Consider the following 23,356-nt stretch of genomic DNA (forward strand, 5'->3'; position numbering starts at 1 on the left):
AAATTACCTGGTTAAATAATAATAAAATAAAATAAAATAAAATAATAAAATAATAAAATAAAATAAAATAATTGAAATTAATTTAATTAGTAATGTTTAATAGTATATAACAGGTTTTAACCTTGGACCTACATGATAAAAAGCTAGATTTCCTCAGTAACACTTTATTAACTTTCAAAAAAAGCAACATTTGTACATGCTATTTACTGCTTCGGAGATCAGTAGTTGGAAGGTTAGAAATTAGTTCACAGTAAGAGGTGTCATGAGATTGTTAAAGAAAAAAAAAGTTCACAGTTTCCGTGTTTTCTGTCTGTTTTATATTCTCCAGAGACCTCCAGTGACAGAGAGCGGGTCCCGTGAATGATGATCTGCCGGTAGATGGTCGGTGCGGCGCTGACATGCGCAGTACGCAGCGCGCAGCCCGTGATGCTGTTCAGTGTATGTGTGTGTCCGTCCGCTGATTTCATCTCACACACGCGCTCCTCTCCTCCATCCTTCTGGATCTTCCTCCCGAGCGCATCTTCCTCCGGAGCGGCGGCGGCGGGGTTTTCCGGTACGTGAGTCTGTTTGTCTATGTAAATAAACGCGTTTGCAGCAGCGCGCTAAACGCGTCTCAAACCTAGACGCGCGTGCAGCATGTCTGGAGATAAACACACACGCGGCGTTGAGATGCATGCAGCGTTTTCGGTCATGCACTTCATAGCCTGCAACGTTTTCGGGATTCATATGGACGTGTTCCAATCCAACAGAAATTTTGGACATAAACATAGTCGCGCTATAAGTCAGCGCTAGTTTGGACATCAGAAGTGTTCGAAGCATTTTTGAACATAAAAACGGACGTATTCCAAATCAACAGCAGTTGTGGGCATCATATGTGTACGTGTAGCATTTTTGGGCATCATGATAAACACTTCTAAGTCAGCAACATTTTATGAGTCTATGCGTCTGATGCAGTTTGTAGGGTTTAAAACACAGCCTGTATATCATCAGACGGCCTGTTGCAGAGAATCTCATGTGAATAACATGATGGATAAAACATGTTGATGTCTGGAGAAGCTGTTTAAGGGTTTTATTTCAGCACTGTATGGTGTGTGGCTTTTGTTTACAGCCAAATGGCTTGATGGCTATGGTTAGAATTTACTGTGTTTACTGTGGTATATAAACACTTGTTTTAGTGAAGTGTGGAAAAAATAGAGAGAAGTCTATCTGTCTATCTGTCTATCTATCTATCTATCTATCTATCTATCTAAGCACAAGCTTTTGTTCTTCAGTATAAATTCAACTGCTGCATGTGTGGTGTAGTAATTTGTAGTGATGTATTGTGCAGGAATTGTTTACTGTATTTTATTGTGCACCCCTTTCTATGTTAACTTCTGTAACGTGACCTATTTAAGAAACCCTCCGGGTGGAACTTTATTTTATTCATTAGGAATTGATTGGATCATGAAAATTATGTTTCACAGCAGATATTAAATCTGTGGTTTGGAGGATGGAGTTGGAAAGTACAGTATTCATGATGTCAGATGAAAAGAAAAGTTATTTTACAGGCAGAGGGAGTTCTTACAATTTAACAAACAATTTGTAGTCAGACCTTTTTCTTCAGAATGTGCACTGACACATGGAAGCCTTTTTCCACCACCGAATAAAAAAAGGAAAATAAAGGTAATTAATATGTTTTGCAACCATTTTCTCACAGTTCTGAGAAATAAAAGTCAGAATTGTGAGATAAAAACTCATAAATTTGACTTTGTTTCCTGCATTTCTGAGTTTATATCTCACAATTCTGTTTATATCTCAAATTCTGATGTTATTTCATTACAATTCCAAGTTTATATTTCACAATTCCAAGTTTATCTCACAATTCCATGTTTATATCTCACAGTTCCAAGTTTATATCTCAAAATTTTGAGTTTATATTTCAAAATTACAAGTTTATATCTCACCATTCTGAGTTCATACCTCACAATTCCGAGTTTATCTCACAATTCTGAGTTTATATCACAATTCCATGTTTATATCTCACAGTTCCAAGTTTATATCTCAAAATTCAGTTTATATTTCACAGTTACAAGTTTATATCTCACAATTCCAATTTTATATCTTACAATTCTCATTTTATATCTCACAGTTCCAGGTTTATACCTCAAAATTCCACGTTTATATTTCACATTTCTGCGTTTATTTCACTAGTAAGTTTATATCTCACAATTCCGTTTATGTCTTACAATTCCAATTTTATATCTCACATTTTCAAAGTTATATCTCAAAATTCAGAGTTTATTTTTCACAATTCCAACTTTATATCATACAATTCCTAGTTTATATCTCACAATTTCAAGTTTATATCTCACAATTTCAAATTTATTTCTTAGAATTCCAATTTGATATCTTACAATTCTCATTTTATATCTCTCATTTCCAAGTTTATATCTCAAAATTCTGAGTTTATATTTCACAATTCCAAGTTTATATCTCACAATTCTGAGTTTATAACCTACAATTCTGATTTTATATCTCACATTTCTGAGCTTATATTTCACAAATCCGAGTTTCTCACAATGGCGAAGTTTATATCTAAAAATTCTGAGTTTATATCTTGTAATTCAGTATTTTTTCTGCCGCAAAATAAAAAAAGATAAAAAGGCCATTTTTGTCTTGTAATTCTGACTTTTTTCCCCTTGCTATTGTGAGATGATATCTCAAAATTCTGAGGGGGAAAAAAAAAGTCACATTGTGAGATATTAAAAAAGTCACAGTTACCTTTTCCTTTTTTATTCTGTGGCAGAAACGAGCTTCCATACCGTCAAAAATAATGATTCAAAACCAGAACATGTATAAAGAGCATAAATAGGGTTGATTTAGATTTCTCAGGTCTTTAAAATGTCGTATGTTTTGTTTCTCTGAAGGCAAATGAGATCTATTGTATAAAACAGATGTTAAGTTTCATAACATGTGACATTGACGTGAGCTGTGTACTAGTTTAGCTGAAGCCTTTTGTGACTCACTGACACCTGCTGGTTACACCTGTCAGATCAACCTTTATTGACTATATTGATTGTCTTTAGACTAGATTGTCTAAATCATGAGACCAGAGCGCATATATCTGTCTCAGGATGGTGGTTTGATTTGATTTTAACATGTGCATTGCTAATGAGTTGTTTTGTTTAATGTAAGTCAGTCAGAGAATTGAAAGGAGCACGGCATACTCGAGCTTTCAGACAACTAATGAATAAATTGATGATCTCTTATGAAATGAACCTCACACAAGTGCATTTAGGATGCAACCTAAATCTGCTTTCCAGAGGAGATGCACTGAATACTGAGCACGTATGGTTTATCTGGGAGTTAAAAAAAAGTTCTTGAGCGCATAATGAATGAGTCTCTAATGCATCTGAATCTTTGCAGAGATGTAGTTTGCTGCAGAATGTAAGCTGTTTACTCTTAGTAATCTTGTTTGGGATCATAAAAGTCTTCATTATGTTTTCTAATGTCTCCCATAGGTTCAGCAAAATAAGTACGGACTTCTAAAATAATTTGCAGTGAGATGTGAGTGTTTGGAGCAGCGCAACTTGAGAGTTTTATGAATAAATAAAATACATCTAAGTTGAGCAGTGTGGGGTTTTATATATCGTACTCGATGTCTCAGTGTTTCTCAGCCTTTTTCAGACTTTGTGATGACACAAACCAGTTTGCACCGTCTGAACCGATTCACTGAAATTTACTGAGCTGTTATACACTATCATTTGCTATGCCTTTTTTTGCACTGTTTAATTGTAAGTCAGAGATACTACTAAAACTATTTATGCATTGAAATTTCGACAAACAGAATGTTTGGATAAAAAATTAAATTTGCTTCTAGAGGAAGCATTTTGCTAAATATATGTATTATATTACATATTCATTATATTTCAACCTGTTGTTGCTATTACTTTATGTATATTAAAATGGATCATTTTTACAGCCACCATTTAAGGAGTAGAAACATAATTATGTTTTAAAATTAAAAAGTTGGTAATTAATTTAATTATAATTAAAACGTTGATATAAAGCTGCTTTATTTGCAAAGTTTTCATTTGAGTGTTGATTATTAAATAGTTTTGAGCAATTCATTGATTATTACTCTTTTGGTTTCAGTTTTGGTAGAAAAAATAATTTTGGTGCATTGCTACTATATTCATAATTTTTTCTGTTTTCAGTTTATTTTAGTAATTTTGTTGTGTGTTTTATTGGTTTTATGCATTTAAAGATATTGATATTGATATTTATTTATTTATTTTTAGTTAAGTTATTTTCAGTTTTAGTAAAAAAATGTTGCTTTGGCAAGTAACTAAATTTCATTTTAGTGCATATTCATAATTTTCCTGTTTTCATTTTAATTTTAGTTTACGTTTTAGTCATTTTGTTGTGTGATTTTATTTATTTATTTTTTTATTTAAAAAATGTATTTTGTGTTTATTATTATTAAGATTTTTTTTAATTTAGATATTTATTATGTTAAGAAAAAAAGAAAAGTTACCTTGGCAGCTCACTAAAAATTAATTTTGATGCATCACTGCTATATTCACAATTCTTTTTACTATAATTGTAGTAATTTTATTGTGTTTTATTGGTTTTATTTATTAAAAATTATTCATATTTAGTGTTTATTATTGTTATCATTATTAGTTTATTTTATTTTTAGTTTAGGTATTTTCAGTTTTATTAAAAGATGCTAATGTTGCTTTGACAAGTAACTAAAATTGATTGATTTTGGCGCATCACTACTATATTCATAATTTTCCTGTTTTTGTTTTAATCTTAGTTTAAATTTGAGTAATTTTGCTGGGGGTTTTTTTTGCTGCTTTTATACATTGAAAAAATTTAGAGTTTATTATTTATTTATTCATTTAGAGTTTATTATTATTTTTATTATTTATAATAATAATAATAATTATTATTATTATTATTTATTTTATTATGTTTTATGTTTGTGTTAGTTTAGTTAATTTCATTTTAACAAAAAAAATGGAAATGTTGCCTTGGCAACTCACTAAAGTTATTTTTGGAGCATCATTACTATATTCATAGTTCTGTATTCAGCAAAGTCATCGCATGCATCACAATCGACTTCAAACAAGTTTGCATGTCATTATTAAAAATAAATGATTACTGACATGTTTGTTTATTGACACTCAGTCATTTTCACAGATGTTGTTTGTGCAAAGCCACACGCACATGATGCATTTACACATCTCTTAACTGCATTAATACTGTAGAGTGTGTGCTTGTGTGTGTGGCCGTTTTGCCCTCAGCCAGTCTAGCACACCTGTCTGTCATCATTTGAGCGTAATGACTCCATTAAACAGCAGTGGCGACGCTTAACTGTAATGGAACGTTCTGGATGGAGCTCTAGATGTGGGCTTTGTTCTGTAGGTTGCAGTCACAGATTGATTGTCTTTTATTTAGAGCGTTTTGTGCACATTCACTCTGTTGTTTGTTTTATTTGCTGTCAGTTCTGTCTTATATATTATAGATGTTCACAGCGAGTTCACATATGCGCGTTGTGGTGCCGTCGGCTCAGGTGTGGATATTTGTCTCCAGAGATGTTTGTCTGTTTGGAGCAGGCCTTGGGAAAATTAGATGAAGAATATAAATGACCGACGCTCGTGCAGGGAAACCCCTCCAGGTCAAATGATAGAGGACAGGCTGAGCAAGCTGTGTTTTTTTTTCCTGCTGAAAGATGTGAGGAGTTTGAATTGTGCTGTTAGAGCTGCCGAGTCTTAAGAGTTTGAGAAGAAATGTCAGATACTTGCTGTGGAGCTAAATTGAAGAAATTGTTGTCTAAAAAATGAGAATACTGTCATCATTTGGCTTTATTTTGTGGAACGTAAAAGATATTTTGAAGAATTTGTTTGCTCTTTTTTTCATGCTATTTCAATGATTGGGGACTGAGGCTTTCAAACTTCTTAAAAGTGAAAAAATAACATCATTAAACTTTCATAAAATAGTCCATACAACTTGTTCACTGTATATATAAGTTTTTTGAAGTCATTCGATCAAAGTAAGTCATACAAGAAAAGTCATGAGAAATACCAACTTTACTTTTTTTAATGAAACATTATTTGAAATTGAATCTTTTCAATAAATCAAATGATTCAGTTTTGATAAATGTTTAATTGCAAAGTTTGTAATGTAAATAAACAAACTTTTTTCTCAGAAAAAAGTATAACCTGATTTTTTTGTAATCATAAATGTCTATAATCTATTTTGTTCTCACCATGAATATATATTTGAATTTTTTTATATTATTTATAAATGTTTAAATATATTTATTTATTTAATGAATTGTAATTTCACACATTATTTACTTTGTTCTCCCAATAAGAAAAAGAACTATAAATTATGAAAACAATTATTTTAAATTTAAAAATAAATAAAATAAAATAAAATAAAATAGTAAATAAATCACATTCTGTTATTTTAATATCATTATTTTACCGTGAATAAATGCTATAACGCTAAAATAATGATATTAAAATAACACAGAATGTGATTTATTTACTATTTTATTTCATTTTATAAAATAAAATATTTAATTATAAATAATAAAAAATATTATTTTACGTTTAAAAATAAAATAAAATAAAATAAAATAGTAAATAAATCACATTGTGTTATTTTAATCATTACTTTACCATGAATAAACACTATAAAGGTAAAGTAATGATATTAAAATAACACAAATAATGTGATTTTATTTACTATTTTATTTTTTAAAATAAATTCTATTTTATTTTATTTTTATTTTTATTATTTTTTTATTACACACACACACAAATAAATGTTTACATATATATGAACTTTTTTAGATTTTCTTTTATATCAAATTGTTTAATTTTTTTTATTTCAGTTAATGAATGTTTTAATAATGTTTTTCAGTAGTTTCAAAATAGTCTCTTTCTCACAAAGCTACCATATGGCTTCAGAATATGGTGCAAAAGACAAAATGTACCACTTTAATGATTATGAGTTTTATCATGCTTTTATGTCATTTTTGAAGCTTGAAAGCCTGTTCCCTGTTCTTTGTAATTGCACGGAAAGCAGCAACCAGGGCAATGCTTCGAAATGTCTCATTTTTTGTTGAACAGAAGAAAGAAAATCACACGACTCTGGAGCCGTATGCTGACAGAACTTTTATTTCTGACTGAACTATTCCTTTAAAAATCCAAGCCCTAATGCAAAAAGCCACGGCAGTCAAAGACATCTAAAGACCGCTTTACAGCAGCCACCTAAAAAAGGATTGGGAAAAAAGCTTTAAACAGCAACTGAGAGATTTGATGGCACACGAGAAACATCACTAGAGTGACATTTCTTTGTGCGAGCGTCTGCACGTCTGCATATTCATGCCGCGTGGGTTCATGTGACGTTAAAGCGCTGTGCACATATTAGCGCAGAGTGAAGGTCGGAAACAGACTTATACGAGCTCCGCTGACATTTGCCTGGCATTTTTGATTCACCGAGGACTTGTGATAGATCTTCCATGCCTTGTTCTGGACGCAGGTGATTATAGATGACCTGTTTGCTCTTTTGATGTTTTGAAGGTGTTTCCTCAGCAGATTGGATATTAGAGGCTCTAATGTTGCATATATTATTAATGCAGTTTCACATGTCCTCATGTGACGGCTGTCTGTGGCATCAAACGCTCTTCATCTGAAACCTGCTGATTCTGCTCAGTGAAATCCAGGGCTTTGTTTCATGTTCACTCGCTGTTCCAGGATCACGCTGACTTTATCTAGTGAGGTAGAGAAGCTCCCATCTGTCTGTCTAGTGATCGTACTGAGTCTCTGTGGTGTCATCAGACAGACCTGAACTTTAAAGCGGCCGTCTGAATAAAGCAGATCTGCTAGAAACTTTTTTCACACCTACTAAATAAGGCGGATGAAAATTGACCATTCATAAACATTGATATTTTTCATATACAGTATCTCACAAAAGTACACCCCTTACATTTCAGCAATCATTTTAGTATATCTTCTCAAGGGACAAAATACTATAGAAATGAAACTTGGATATATTTTAGAGTAGTCCAGCAATGTATATTTACTGTCCCTTAAAAATAACTTAGCATACAGCCATTATAGTCAAAACAGCTGGCAACAAAAGTGAGTACACACTAAGTAAACTTGTCAAAACTGTGTCCAAAGTGTCAGTATTTTGTGTTAGCACCATTGTTATCTAGCACTGCCTTAATCATTCTGGGCATGGAATTCACCAGAGCTGCACAGGTTGTTGCTGGGATCCTCTTCAAATCCTCTATAATGACCTCTCTAATGATATCCACCTTCCGTTTGAGGATGCCCCATAGGTGCTCAATAGAGTTCAGGTCAGATCACCTTCACTTGCACCTTCCTCAGCAAGGCAATTGTCATCTTGGTGGTGTGTTTGGGGTCATTATCATGTTGGAAAACTGCCGTTCGGCCCAGTTTCTGATGGGAAGGCATCATGTTCTGCTTTAGAAATGTACAGTACGTAATGAAATCCATGTTTTCCCATCAATGAACCGCAGCTTCTCAGTACCAGCAGCACTCATGCAGCCCCAGACCATGATGCTGCCACCACCATGCTTGACTGCAGGAGAGACACAATTTTCTTAGTACTCCTCACCAGGGCATCACCACACATGCTGGACACCATCTTAGTATCATCAGACCATAGGACATGGTTCCAGTAATTCATGCTCTTGGACAGGTTGTCTTCAGCAAACTGTTTGCGGGCTTTCTTGTAAGCCAGCTTCAGAAGAGGCTTCCTTCTCGGATGACGCCAATGCAAACTGACTTGTTGCGGTGTGCGGCGTATGGTTTGAGCACTGAAAAGTGGACCTTCTACTTCTGCAGCCTCTAAAGCAATGCTGGCAGCACTCATGCATCTGTTTTTGAAGCCAGGTTCTGCACCTGACGCACAGAACGAGCACTCAGCTTCGTTGATCGACCCTTGCGAGGCCTATTCCGAATGGAACCCGTCTTGGAAAACTTCTCTGGTCACAATACTGTAGCTCAGTTTCAGGTTGTTACTCTCGCCTAGGCCATCTTTGTGGAGACAATTCTAATTCTCAAATTTTCAGAGAGTTTTTTGCCATGAGGTGCCTTGTTGAACATCCAGTGGTCAGTATGAGAGAATTGTACTTAAAGCACCAAATTTCAACTGCTTTAATACAAGATACACAACTTTGTATGGTCCTTTCAAGCAGACAAAAACATGAACATGATGAATAGGACATGTGGCTTTGCATGGTTAAATGACATAGTGCTGTTATCACTTAGGGTGTACTCATTTTTGTTGCCAGCTATTTTGACAATAATGGCTGTATGTTGAGTTATCTTCAGCGGACAGTAAATATACACTGCTATACAAGTTGCACACTGACTACTCTAAAATGTATTCAAGTTTCATTTCTATAGTGTTGTTCCTTAAGAAGATATACTAAAAATGTTGCTGAAATGTGAGGGGTGTATTAGTTTTGGTGGCTTGATAGGAAAAATATTTCACAATGGAGTTGTGAATAAACTTGATGAATAAAAAAAATGATGTTTTTGTTCACTGAGGTTGAAGTAATGAAGACCCGTGAATCTTCTTTGATAGGTCTGTGTCTGTGTTTTGAATCACTCACACACTTTCTTTGATTTAAAACACAAATTATGTTGCAAATCCGTAATAAGTTACTAGTATATTGGCGAGTAACTGGGGAAAAAAATGCAATTTGGCACTCCTTGGTTATATCATAACAATAACAAAACTTCTGAACTTCCTATATCAGTAAACTTTTGTTAATTGCATTTGCCAACCAAAATTCAACAATATTTTATTTACACAAAACTAAAGCTGCAGAGAATCATTTTGGAACTGGATCATATTTCCCTGATTTAAATTCAATCGCAAAGTCCCCAAAGATTCACATTGCAAAATATCTGTCATATGAAGGCATGTAAAGACGTATTGCACACAGTGTCATGCTTGAACTGTGAAAGACATGATCATTAATAACAATTATGAAGCCTCTGAATATGCGGTACACAATAATTAACATGATTAACCTACTCAGATGCTTATAATTTAGATGTAAAAGCTCTGATTGAGATCTTCATGTTTTCATGTTGAATTCCGGAACCTTTGCTTTACATTTACACTTTGCATTATTGGTCTTATATTATGATTATGCACATTATTTATGTATTGCTTATATTAAATTATAAACTATTAAATATACTGCATTAATATTATTTATTTTAGAATAAAATGCACATAATCACAATAAAATTAACATTACATTTCCATATAAAAAATTTGATTTGTTTATTGATACATTTTTATAAAATTATAAACCGAAAAAACATACTGTATTCATATTCTTTGTTTTATTGACTTAATCACTGATTAAGTTACCAGTAACCAATATAAAAATTAACATTAACTTATTCCATATCGAATATTAAGTTTGTTTGTTACTTTATTTACTTAACTTGTTTACTTATGTATTTGTTTGTTTGTTTATAATACTTATTAAATAATACATTAATATACTGTACCCATATACTAAATATACTGTATTCATATTCTTTTTTTAATAATGATTAATACATTACCAGTAATCACAATAAAATTAAAACTGCATTTTTTTTCATATAGAAAAAATATACATTTTGTTTTATAATAAATTAGTTTTAAATAAATATAGTGTATTCATATTCTTTATTAAATAAATATTATAAGAATAATAGGTTACCGGTAATCACAATAAAATTAACATTGCATAACTTTTTCTGTATACAAAACTTAGGTTTGTTTATTGATACATTTTTAGTACTTCTATTAATTTTAGTGCTTTAAAATGATTAATCGTGATTAATCGCATCCAAAATAAAAGGATTTATATATTTGTCTTATGAATAAATATATTTATAAATGTATATATAATAGGGCTGTCAACGATTAATCGCGATTAATCACATACAAAATAAAAGTTTAAGTTTGACTAATATATGTGTGTGTACTGTGTGCAATTATTATGTATATATAAATACACACAAATTAATGTGTATATATATATGAGAAATATGTTATTAATATACAAAATAATTTTATTTATATATAATATAAAATTATAAAAATTATAATAAATATATGCTTGAAAATATTTCTTAAATATATACATGAATGTGTTTGTATTTATATATATATATATATAGTAATTATACACAGTACACACACATATATTAGGCAAACTTAAACTTTTATTTTGTATGCAGTTAATCGCGATTAATCGTTGACAGCCCTAATATATAACAAATTTTTAAAATAATGTATTTCTAAAATATATACATGTATGTACATGTTTATATACACATAATAAATATACATGTACACACACATGTATTATGTAAACAAACTTTTATTTTGTATGCAATTAATTGTGATTAATCGTTTGACAGCACTAATTAATTTATAAACTAATACACATACTGTATTCATATTATTTGTTTTAATAAAGTTTTATTTATTTATAATAATTAAATAATAATAAAAGCTTTTATCTTTGTTTAGTAAAGGCTAATATGTTACCAGTAATCACAATAAAATTAACATTGCATAACGTTTTTTCCATATACAAAATTTATATTTTTGTTTTTATTGCTCATTTATTTAATACTTTTGTTAAATTAGGTTTTCTTTTTTTGTGTGACTAAATTAATTACTAGTGACTTTTGATTTGTGATCATCATACAGTTAAGTTTGTCTTTTCTACCCGGAGGCCCTTGACTTGCCCAACAATCAGCCATTTTTTCCCACAAACCACAGCAGTTTAAGCTGGTGTAGGTAGTTAACGTTAGGTAATGTTTCTCCTATTGCTCCCCCACACACTTTTGTTTCTATGGAATTAGAACGCTTACATCATTGCCATGGCAAGTCCAGATATGTTTTTGTAACATTAAAACAGAACATTCGGAAAATCCCAACATTCTGTTCCAGTTGTTTGAAGGCTGGTGTTTGTCAGAACAGCATAAACTGGTTTGTGTGGTCTTGAATTTCATGTCATGAGCAGCTGATTAGCAGTTTCCCTCGTAATGATGTTGGTGTGAAGCTGAGCTTAATGAATGTGATGCTGTCAGATGTTACACACTTCATTTATAGGCACTCTTCTCTCTTTTACTGGCAGAGAAATGTCACTTGACCCCTTTTATAACTCAGAGGTACACGCTAAAATGAAAGGACAGTGAGACCTCTGAATTACACACTCTTACATGCCTCTTTTTCTCCAGTTTATTCTCAATGATTTGTAAGATCATTAAGAGATGTTTTAATAGCATCTTTCATTTAACTTTAGTAGCAAAAATCTTGTTAAATGTAAGTATTTTTAATAAATTAATTGATTCAGAACTGATGTAGCAAATTAAATTACTGGACTACATATTATAAGAAAATACTCTTTTAGTCTTTTATGTCAATTTCATGTTTAACTCAATGTATTACTAGATTCTTTGTATTTATGAAATTTACTGTCAATTTCTGAGTGAAAATGTTTTTTAAAGTTTTTGGCTTTAAATATTTTGCAGCTTTTAACAAAAATGTTAAATTCATTAACCGTATTAAATGCTGTTGCATTTATAAACTAATAACAAAAAACATTTTTTATAGAACTCATTAATCTAATGTTAACTTAAAATTTCATGTCCATTACTAACTTACGTTTGTTCATATTACATTAATCTTAATTTATTTAAGATTTAACATCATAAAATGTTGAAATGCTGTAAAAGCATTGTGCATTATTTATTTATTATTGCAAAATCTAACTTAATCTACACTTTGGTTGAAATGATGATTCCACTGAATATGAAAAATCAACCTTTAAAGCCATTTCAGAGCCAATATATAAATATTGAGATAAGCATCAGTCAATATCAAGATTCATGCTTTATATCTCGTGTCGGTGAACTGTCAGATCAGATCCTCTGAAAACACACAAATGCATGTGAAGTTCCACCCGTATTGATTCTCAGCGTGATTTGACGGTTGAGTCTCAGATCGGCACCGGTGTTTGTCGTTTTGTTGTCATCACACATGAGTGACATTTGGATGAGGTTGGGTTCGGGGTGTGTGTGATTGCTGTGAGTGACTGACGCTGATGTAATTACTGTCGAGTGCTGACACCTGTTACTGAGCACAGTGCAGTGTGTTTGCTCATCTCTGCTCCCAGCATGCATCTGAGGAGGAAGAAGATTCATTTAACAGCCCCCCCAAAAAACAGCACAACTTCTGGGTTGTGCACCACTCAGTAGTGAATTAGGATTGCCTTTTACATTCCAATCCAATTCTTGAATTTCAGCAGGTAGCAAACAGAACATTACCGTTACACTATCATATAAAAGTTTGGCGTTGGTGAGTTTTTATTTATTTATTTATTTTATTTTATTGTTTTTTAAATGTTTTTGAAAGAAATCTCTGCATTAATTTGATTAAAAATACAATTTGTGAAATATTGTTACCATTTAAAATAACAATTTTCTATTTGAATACATGTAAAATGTAATTGATTGCTGTAATCAAAGCTGAATTCTCAGCATCATTTACTGCAGTTTTCAATGTCACATGATCCTTCAGAAATCATTCTAATATGCTGATTTGCTGCTCAAGAAACATTTCTGATTATTATAATGTATGGAAAAGAGCAGCATCTAAATGTTCTTTTGTGTTCCTCTTGTGAAAAAAGTTTTCCAGCATGACAACAAAGTGAGTAAATGAAGACAGAATACTCATTTTCTACCCACTATCCTTTTCATTCAAACACATATTGACTCCACAACAAGTACACACTCAGTCAGTCTGAAGTAATGGTCACAATGATGGATACTGTCTTTAGTCTCTAATATTTTGTCCTAATGACCCCCAATGTCTGATTTCATCAGTTCGGCTCATATATCGGTTCAAACTCTCCGCTGGAACAGAAGAGCAGCAGTAAAGGTGAAGTTCATTTATCTTGTATTATAAGACAATATCAAACGCTGCAGTCAGAGGGACTCTATCAGAAGTGATTGGATTACAACGACCTGATCTCTCACATATTGTTCTGACTCTCCATTGGTCCATCAGCAATGATTTAATAACCCTGACATCTGACATCCAATAACAGCCCTCAAAGAGCACAAGCCACAGCATATAGAAAGTGAGAATAGAGTGTATCTATCTATCTGTCTGTCTTTCTGTCTGTCTGTCCGTCCGTCTATATGTCCGTCCATCTGTCCAACCATCCATCCAGCTATACGTCCGTCCATCTATTTGTCCATCCATTCATCTGTCTGTCTATCTATCCATCTGTTTATCTGTCCGTCCATTGTCCATTTATTCATTCGTCCATCTGTCTATTTGTCTGTCCATCCATCCCTCAGTCTGTGTATTTGATCTATTTTTCTGTCTGTCTGTCCAGCGTCCTTCTGTCTGCCTGTCTGTCTGTCAATCTATTTATCTATCTGTCTGTCTGTCTGTCCATCAATCAGTTTTTCTGTCTATCTGTCCATCCGTCCATTCATTGTCAATCTGTCCGTCTGTCTGTCCATTCATTGTTTGTCTATTTATCGTCCATCCATCTGTCTATTTGTCTGTCCGTCCATCCATTTGTCTGTCTGTCCATCCATCCCTCAATCCATCTATTTGTCTGTCTGTCTATCCATCATCCTTCTATCTGCCTGTCTCTATCTATCTGTCTATCTATCTATCTATCTATCTATCTATCTATCTATCTATCTATCTATCTATCTATCTATCTATCTATCTATCTATCTATCTATCTATCTATCTATCTATTTATCCGTTTTTCTGTCTGTCTGTCCATCCGTCCATTCATTGTCAATCTGTCCGTCTGTCTGTCCATTCATTGTTTGTCTATTTATCGTCCATCCATCTGTCTATTTGTCTGTCCGTCCATCCATTTGTCTGTCTGTCCATCCATTCCTCAATCCATCTATTTGTCTGTCTGTCTATCCATCATCCTTCTATCTGCCTGTCTCTATCTATCTATCTATCTATCTATCTATCTATCTATCTATCTATCTATCTATCTATCTATCTATCTATCTATCTATCCGTTGTCCATTCATTGTTCGTCTATTTATCTGTCCATCCATCCACCTGCCTATTTGTCTGTCTGTCCATCCATCGTCTTTATATCCATCCATCCATCCAATTTAGCAGTTTAGGTAAGAATCAATTTATATCTATAAAGATAAACTCTTCTTTTATCTATATATATATCTAGATCTTGTTGTGTAGCTTTTCTTTTAGTTTCAGTAACTGGTATTTTGTTGCAGATTCAGTCATATAATTGCTTTTTCGATGTACAAATGTTATCTCAGAGAAACAAAAGCAGGTAATTTACAGTTATGCATTTGGCAGATGCTTTTATCCAAAGCGATTTACACCACATTCATATTAAACATTTTATCAGTTCACACATTCCCTGGAAATTAAGGAACAATGAATGCAGGATAGTTAATTCAAATAAACCACTAAATGCCGATCTACCAGTCCACAATACAGTGGAAGAATTGCATCAGGGTTCTTTCTTTCTTTGTGAATACGGCGCGTGATTTCGGCAGCTGGAGTGGAATCTCGTTATTCCGATCGGACCGCTGACTTTTAGAAATTCCTTGTTAAAGCTTGTGGAGAAGCGCTGATAGAAGCGTCTCCCTCTCTCAGTGGAGCTCATTTCCTCTTACAAGAGCTGTACAAACATGACATTCAGCACTAACAGCCCCTAATAAGGCTCATTCAGGCGTCCTGACAGCGCCGGGGCCGCTGGAGTCGTCCGGCGTGTCAGAGCTTCAGTAGCTTTCGAGTGGGAGGCCGTGCAGCAAAACCGCCTGCTTGAGGAGAGATATGGCATATTAAGCATCGGTGTTGTGATGGAAACGTGCGGGAGAACAATTTAGATTCCTGCTCAAATGACGCTTTTAACTGCGACGCATTGGAGAACGGCAGCGTCGGCTCGTTATACGTGAGCACTAATGAACTAATGTCAAGCGTACGGACAGCTTTATCTCTACAGCTTTGTTAAGACCTCATTATGAAGATATTTGCATAGAGATTCAAAGTGCACTGGATATGACAGCGTAACATGAAAGCAGTTGAGTGGGATGCATGTTTGGGTTTGTGTGCATTAGTGTACATGGTGACTCAAGTAATGCATTCATCACTGCTTTCAATGAGCTGGCCATGTTTTTAGTGGAATGCAACTGCACATGATTATGTTGCTTGGAAAGATGTAGGGATGCGTGATATGTGTTGTATGAATAGGATATTTCATTGTGCATGCTTTTTTTCTCTTTATTTACATTTAGATTACTTTTGCCATCAACTTTACATAAAAATAATCTTACACTAATAATTTCATAACACTGTCAAGTGTAATCTTTAGAAAATCAAAATAAATATCCTTCTTCAAATTGTTGTAATGATTACAGTTATTTTTTAGTGTCTTATTTTTCATTTATTCAAACAAAATCGTTCAGTCTTACATTGGCATTCATTTATTATGGCCCATAACATGAAAATGAATATTGGTTTATTGTAACTGTAATTTTATGTGCTATAGTTTTTATATATTTATATATTACAGTTTGTTTATATATTTTGCAAATAACCATTTTTATTATATAAAAATAGTTGCATTAATTATTTCTATATTATAATTTTTAATTAGAGTCCATTTTTATATGTCCAGTTTTTTATTTTAATTTTAGTTTACATTTTATAAATTTTGTTTGGTTTTTGTCATTTTAAATATATTACTATTTAGGTTTTATTTATTTTTTGTTTATTTAGACAGCAGTTTTAAAATGTGAATTTTATTTTGGAATACATCAATTATGTCATTAAAATTAATATTGGTTTATTGGTTTATTATTATTATTATTTTTTGTAGTATTATTTATATGAAGTGGTTTATATATATTTATTTATATATTCTATAAATGAATTACTTTTTATTATATTAAAATTAATATTGGTTTAAAATTAATATTGGTTTATTGGTTTACTTTTTATTATATTAAAATTGATATTGGTTTATTGGTTTATTTTTATTTATTTATTTATTTTGTAGTATTATTTATATGAAGTGGTTTATATATATTTATTTATATATTCTGTAAATGAATTACTTTTTATTATATTATATAAAAATGATCATGTTAATTATTTATATTTATATTTATATTGGTAGCTTTTGTTTTTGTATGTACAATTTTCATTTAAATTTTAGTTTAACTTTTAATAATTTTATGCTTTTGTCATTTCTTTTAAATATTATGATTCAGGTTTCATTTATTTCATTTTAGTCTTAACTTTAGTTCAGTTTTTGTTTCTATTTCAAGTTAGTAATGTTAGCATTCAACTTAAACACAGAGTTTAGTTTGTTTTTCAACTAATATTTACATTTTATTTCAGCCTAATTTCAATTAACACAAATGTGTTTAATAGTTTTAGTTTTACATAATAACGCTGATCATTGCATCGCTAATAATGTTAACAACTTCTGAAGAAAATGGTGTTTACAATGCAAATTTTCCCAGCATGACGCTTTATTTTTTTTGAATGTTTTTTTAGTGTGTTGCTACGTGACTGCTAGGGCATCCTGGGTTGTTGCTTATTGGCTAAAGTCAAAAGATCCCAACCGAAAGTCTTTATGATTTCTTAAATATGTCTTGATTTGAGGCTCTTTCACGTCTAGATGCTTGCTTTAGCAAATACCACTAAATACACTGTAAAGCCACAGGCCAAATTTTATATTTAGTCTAAGCTTTAAGCTGGAATAAGGCAGAATGTTTCTTTAAAATGTCTTTGATAAGCTCTCGCTGTGCTCATGAGCCTTAATTATGCAGATTGTCTTGATCCATAAATTTGACATTTCCAGAAGACTCTCATCTTCTTACATGTGTTTAAATAAACAGTTGAAATCGCTGCATGGCGGCGCTTACTCTTATTCATCTTACTAATTCACCCTCCTCTTCAAAGTGCCGCATTTGAAAGCCCTTTCACTGTTTTAAGTAACTGCGGTTATCCCAGAATCCCTCTTTCATCTGCAGATGAAAAGAGCAAAACGAAGCGCCACTCGCTTTTTACACTTTTAGCTCACTTTTACTCCGCTTTAAAGGGATAGTTGAAAATTTCAAATTCAAAAATAAAAAATTTGCTGTCAATTTTTTTTAAGCATCAGGCCATCCGAGATGTAGGTGACTTTTTAGCTGAAACCGTGGTCCTTGGTGATTCATAAAATGCAAATCAATGGTTACTGTCACTTTGAGAGTCAAAAAAGCATATAAAGACCAGACAAAATGAAAATCGTGGCTCCTGGCGATATATTGAGGTCTTATGAAGCGAAAGGATCAGTTTGTGCAAGAAAAAAACATTATGTGCAACATTTTTACTTGCAATCCAGAGCGTCAGGCAAACCGGAGTGATTCTTTTGAACTGATTCTTTTTAGTGAACTAGTTAGCGCACCAAATCAGACTGAACTGTCTGAAACAGTTTGCAGCTTGAGAAGCACAGCTCTACAAGCTACACAGTCAAAACTCACTTTCGGATGCCTCACTGACAGTCACTCCGACTCTAAATGAGCCATGAATCAGAGACCTGAAGTTGAGCTCTTTAGACTTTGGTCAGTAAAAAGCAACCTAGGAAAACCCTAAACCATGCAAAATCCACAGGCAAGCATGCATTTTTTTTTAGAGAGTGTAAAAATTATTGCGTCATAGGCCACCACAGATAAGACTTTTTTAGTTGGTTAGCCGCATTGATTTTAAAAGGCTTAGAGAGATTTATTTTTAACTGCTTCCATGAGTGTTTCAGCTGCTGCATGCTCCTGTTCTCCTCTATTTCTCCTTTGTTCACGCTTGTTTAATTAGGCTGCTAGTTTGGATGTTTATCGGCACTGAAACCTTCTCCATGGATAAGGATTGTCTTTAGGATTAGTTGAAGGATGTAAGGTGAGTTTTGTATTAATGTCTGTATCAGATCGCTGTGCTCGACTTAACTGGGATTAATTGAGGAACCTGGATCACATTCAGCGTCTGTGTACAGTAGAGACTTCTTGAGTCATTTGTATGGAAAACTTTCCCACAGAAAGGCTGACGCTTTCCTTAAAGAAGACGTTTGTTTTTTTTCTGTTAAATTCCTAGCCATAACATTTAACTGAGAGAATCCTGTTTTTAAAGCCACTTTCAACCTATAACCTCTGAAAATCTTCATGAAATCAAAACTGACCAGGGGTGCGTTTCCCAAAAGCATCATTAGCTAACTATGGTGGTTAGGTCCATTGAACTCTATTGGTAACAACGGAATAGTTGGTTTTGGGAAACGCACCCCAGTTCATCAATGCACATTATGCTGAAGAAAAAACATTAAGCTGGTAATTGTTCTGCAATATTGTGAAATATTATTGCAATTTATAGTAACTATTTTCCATGTGAATCTATTGTAAAATGTAATTTATTTCTGTGATCAAAGCTGAATTTTCAGCATCATTACTCCAGTCTTCAGTGTCACATGATCCTTCAGAAATCATTCTAATATGCTGATCAAGAAACATTCCTTATTGTTATTATTAGCAGTAGTATTAGTAGTATCATCATCAGTGTTGAAAACAGTTGCTTAATCAATGACTGAGGCAAAAATGACATTAAAAAAAAATTAAATACAGAATCTGATTTTATAAAATAAATAAAATTAAATTAAGTATAATTTTTCCCTGATCTCTTTTCTTGTGATTTCTATTCCAGTGGTAACAAATCACTTTTCAGGATCATGGGTAATGTGGTTGTTTATTAGGAATTTGGCAATTAAACATTATAAAATAATGGGTTTTCTGGTTACAGGAGTATTTTCCCATTCATTTTCTCCATAAGGATTTGAAATGTTTCAAGCCATGAACCAAACCAGCTCCAATACTGATTTTGAAGTATAAAATCTATTTTAAAAATATTAAAAATAAACATAGTTCTTGGAGTAGTTCTTCATTAGGAGTTTGGAAATGAAACGGCATCCACCCTACGAGGCTTCTGCTGTCATTTGCTTCCAGCTATTTTTAGCTGTACAAAACAGCTTGTTGTGCTGCTTGATATTGCAAACTGATGTGTCTTACCATATTATTTTAATGTATTACCTTAATTATGAACACACTGGTTTGTAGTGCAAACAGTTTTACTGTTTATTGCACTTTGTTATACTTCTCATTATTTCTCTACAGCGGCAGAAGTCTTGAACATTTGCAGAAAACAGCTTACTTCTGCATTGAAAAATAAGGTGGATAAAAGAATGATTTTGAAGTAAAACTGACTTGTGGCTTCAGGAGAAGCATATATCATTACTTAACACCCTTACAGTTCATCTCGGAAGAGTCTTGAAAGGTTTATATTTTATCGTTAAGAATCAGTTCCTTTATGGAGAAAATGAATAGGACTTGCACGTTCCAAACCTAAATGTTGCACTTTCATGTTCTGTTATCAGTCACTCCACCAAAAAACTGACTGATTCTCCTGGTGAAGTCGGCAATAACCATCCAGCAGAAAGTAGAACACCCGGATCTGATAGAGCTTAATATAACAGGAGGCCAAACATGAGGTCAGTCTCTTCTGATGTTATTTCATCAGTCACGTCGTTCGCTGCTGAATTACAGGATATTTTAGAACAGGAAGAGAGAAAGCAGAATATTTTCTTACATCTGTCCGTACTGTGAACTGTAAAATAAATATCTAGAGAGCAGAATATCAGAGAGATCAGCTGGTGGGCTCTCATGCCTCGAGGCCAGTAAGAAACCAGCTAGCAATGCTGTAGCTGTACACAGCTGTACTGTAACTCCACAGAGTGACATATAGAAACACAGACGGATAAATAAATAAACAGATGGACAGATAGAAGGAGGTTCAAACGTCACACAAAGACCTGAGAGTTGCAAGACAGTTAACCCTGGTTACTCTTTAGATGTATAAGAGTGTAGATATGCAAGATCAAGATATTACAATAAAATATTCTAATTCCAAAAATAGCCAACATGGTAAAGTGTTTATTGTAGTCTGTACTGTACTGTACATTATGTCACAGATCCAAAGGCTTTTTTTTTATAACACCAGTCATGCATTCAGCAGATTCAAGTGTCATTTTTTTTTTTTCTTCTCCGCTCTGGAATGTTTGAAGCCGGTTGCTATGGATACAACCCTAAAGTTGTTACTCTTTTAAGCAGCTGCCCAATGTATCACTATGACAATAAGTGTTTCACATGGATTTAACTGCATTTTTACATTTGATGATGAGCATTTGTAGTTTTGATTATGTTCAGACAGATGCTACATTGGTCTTCCTGAACGCAGTTGCCTAGCAATTTTATTCGGGTTAAATACAGTTTAATCCCATTGGAAGAGAAACAGTCAATATTTGTGCAAAATTGCTAAACAAGCATTTTTCCAGAATGCTTTCATACAGGTTTTGTGTTTCGTCAGCTTAACTTTGGCAAGAGCTGAGATTCTGTAATCACATTAGACAGTCACAAAGCATTTGTCCTCTATAATGTGGTTTATTTTAGAGTGAAACAGAATATTTAGCAGGAAATAATTGATTGGATCCAGCACTGAATTGGATTCCTCAGTCTAGAATGAACTTGGGCCAGTTCACTGCTAAATAACTGAGTATTGAAGTTAAGTTTCTGTGTTGTCCTCCAATATATGAGCCATCTCTACTAACTAGAAGATCACAGAGACTTGTTATAACATGTGATTTCTGTGTAATTCTCTCTTCATTATTCATTCCTCTACTCTAGGAGCTGGTGAGTTTCTTTTATTTTCTCTCTTCTGTCTTTCGTTTCCTCTGGCTTTGCATCAGTCCATCTATTTCTGTCCGGCTGTATTTTTATCTGCTTTAAACACATCCACAACTCATGCTGCTGCTCTCTCACTCTCATCCTTCTTGTTCCACATCTTCAGTCTTTTTTGTCTGGTTTTGTTCATTCAGTCATTGGCCCCCTTGACATTATTGATCTTTCTGGTTGAGATTCATTGGTCTATTACTCTTCTCATGTGTTCTCATGTCATCCAATCAGATTTTCAGTTAACAGTGGCCTTTTAGTCCCTGAATCTTGGAAAAGATAGCGTAAATTAGCCACAAGTTGGTGCAGTTGTGTTTCTGATATTTAAAAATTGTTATATTTTTGTGTGTATTATATCTTAATTGAACAGACTTTAATTTTGCCCATTTGTGTCCATTAAACTGTTATGTTGCCATAATTGCTTTTGTATTAATTGTTACTTTTATGAGTTAGTTCTTGGATTATTGTCTGATTTCAGTGAAAACCAGTGCAGGAAGATTTCTTTTTAATAATAATTATCAAAACCTTTAAACAAGATCAGCATGGCTGCTTCAAGTTAAAGAATTGTTCTGGCTATAGCTGTTGTACATAAAGGTCCATAACTCTTGAATGCAATGATCAAATTTGGCAAAAATTGGTGGATCTGTGCATTGCATGGGTATGAGGAAGTATGCTAAATTTGGTGATGTTTGGACAAAAGGTGACGTTATAACAGAGCGTGGACCAGAAACACTGATGTATACAGATGTTGTTTTATGCTATCATGGATAAAATTAAAGAACTGGTAGAACCATTTTACCCTGTTCTGTAAATATATGTGTACACTTTACATCTCAGTATTTGTATTTTCTGCTATTTTTTGTTGTTACGGAGAGGAAAAGAAACAAAGGAAACAGGATTTGAAAATGTCATAAATTCGCTCATAGAGCTCAGCAACTCAATATATTAAAACATGACCCTTTTTATTCAATCTGGCGCTTTTTTGCTTGCTTATTTATTTATTTATCTATCTCTGTTCTTGTATGCAAATGAATGCACTAAACACAAGTATCCATAGCGAGCCGTCTTTTTTGCAGGCTTCAGCGCTGATGTAGTGGAACCGAGCGCTGGAGCTCAACAGTCTCTTATCGGCCACTTTAGAAGTGAAGTGAGCTGCTCACCGCTGTTCTGTGCTGTAGTGGATATCAAATGAATGATCGGAGGATACGAGCATGTTCGTTTTCATACGCCTCAGCAGATTTTACATTCATATTCTCTGTGCTCAATAGACCACATTATCTCTCCAAACTCTCTCTTGAGTTTCAATGGCTTTTCACATTCATTTTTGACCTCTAGTATGTAAATGCTAGAGATTGTGCTGATAAAACACGTCACTGCAGCGTTGTGAGAGATTTTGGAGATTTCACTGTATGAGGTTGAGCATTAATGGATTGTATTCTATACTTTCCCATTTATGTTTTGGCCCTTTTTGA

The 23,356-nt window shown here is 33.1% G+C and overlaps 1 protein-coding gene across 1 annotated transcript in view; it reads left to right on the forward strand.

The window, feature by feature from the left end:
* Positions 1 to 419: 419 nt before the first annotated feature.
* The window catches only part of fut8b (fucosyltransferase 8b (alpha (1,6) fucosyltransferase)), an 88,375-nt gene continuing 65,438 nt past the window's right edge, over positions 420 to 23,356 (forward strand). Inside the window, 1 exon segment of the mRNA XM_051138524.1 lies at positions 420 to 553. The gene's annotated coding sequence lies outside the window, so the exon portion shown is untranslated.

Source organism: Labeo rohita, chromosome 20 (genome assembly GCF_022985175.1).
Source record: "Labeo rohita strain BAU-BD-2019 chromosome 20, IGBB_LRoh.1.0, whole genome shotgun sequence".
Taxonomy (NCBI): Eukaryota; Metazoa; Chordata; class Actinopteri; order Cypriniformes; family Cyprinidae; genus Labeo; species Labeo rohita.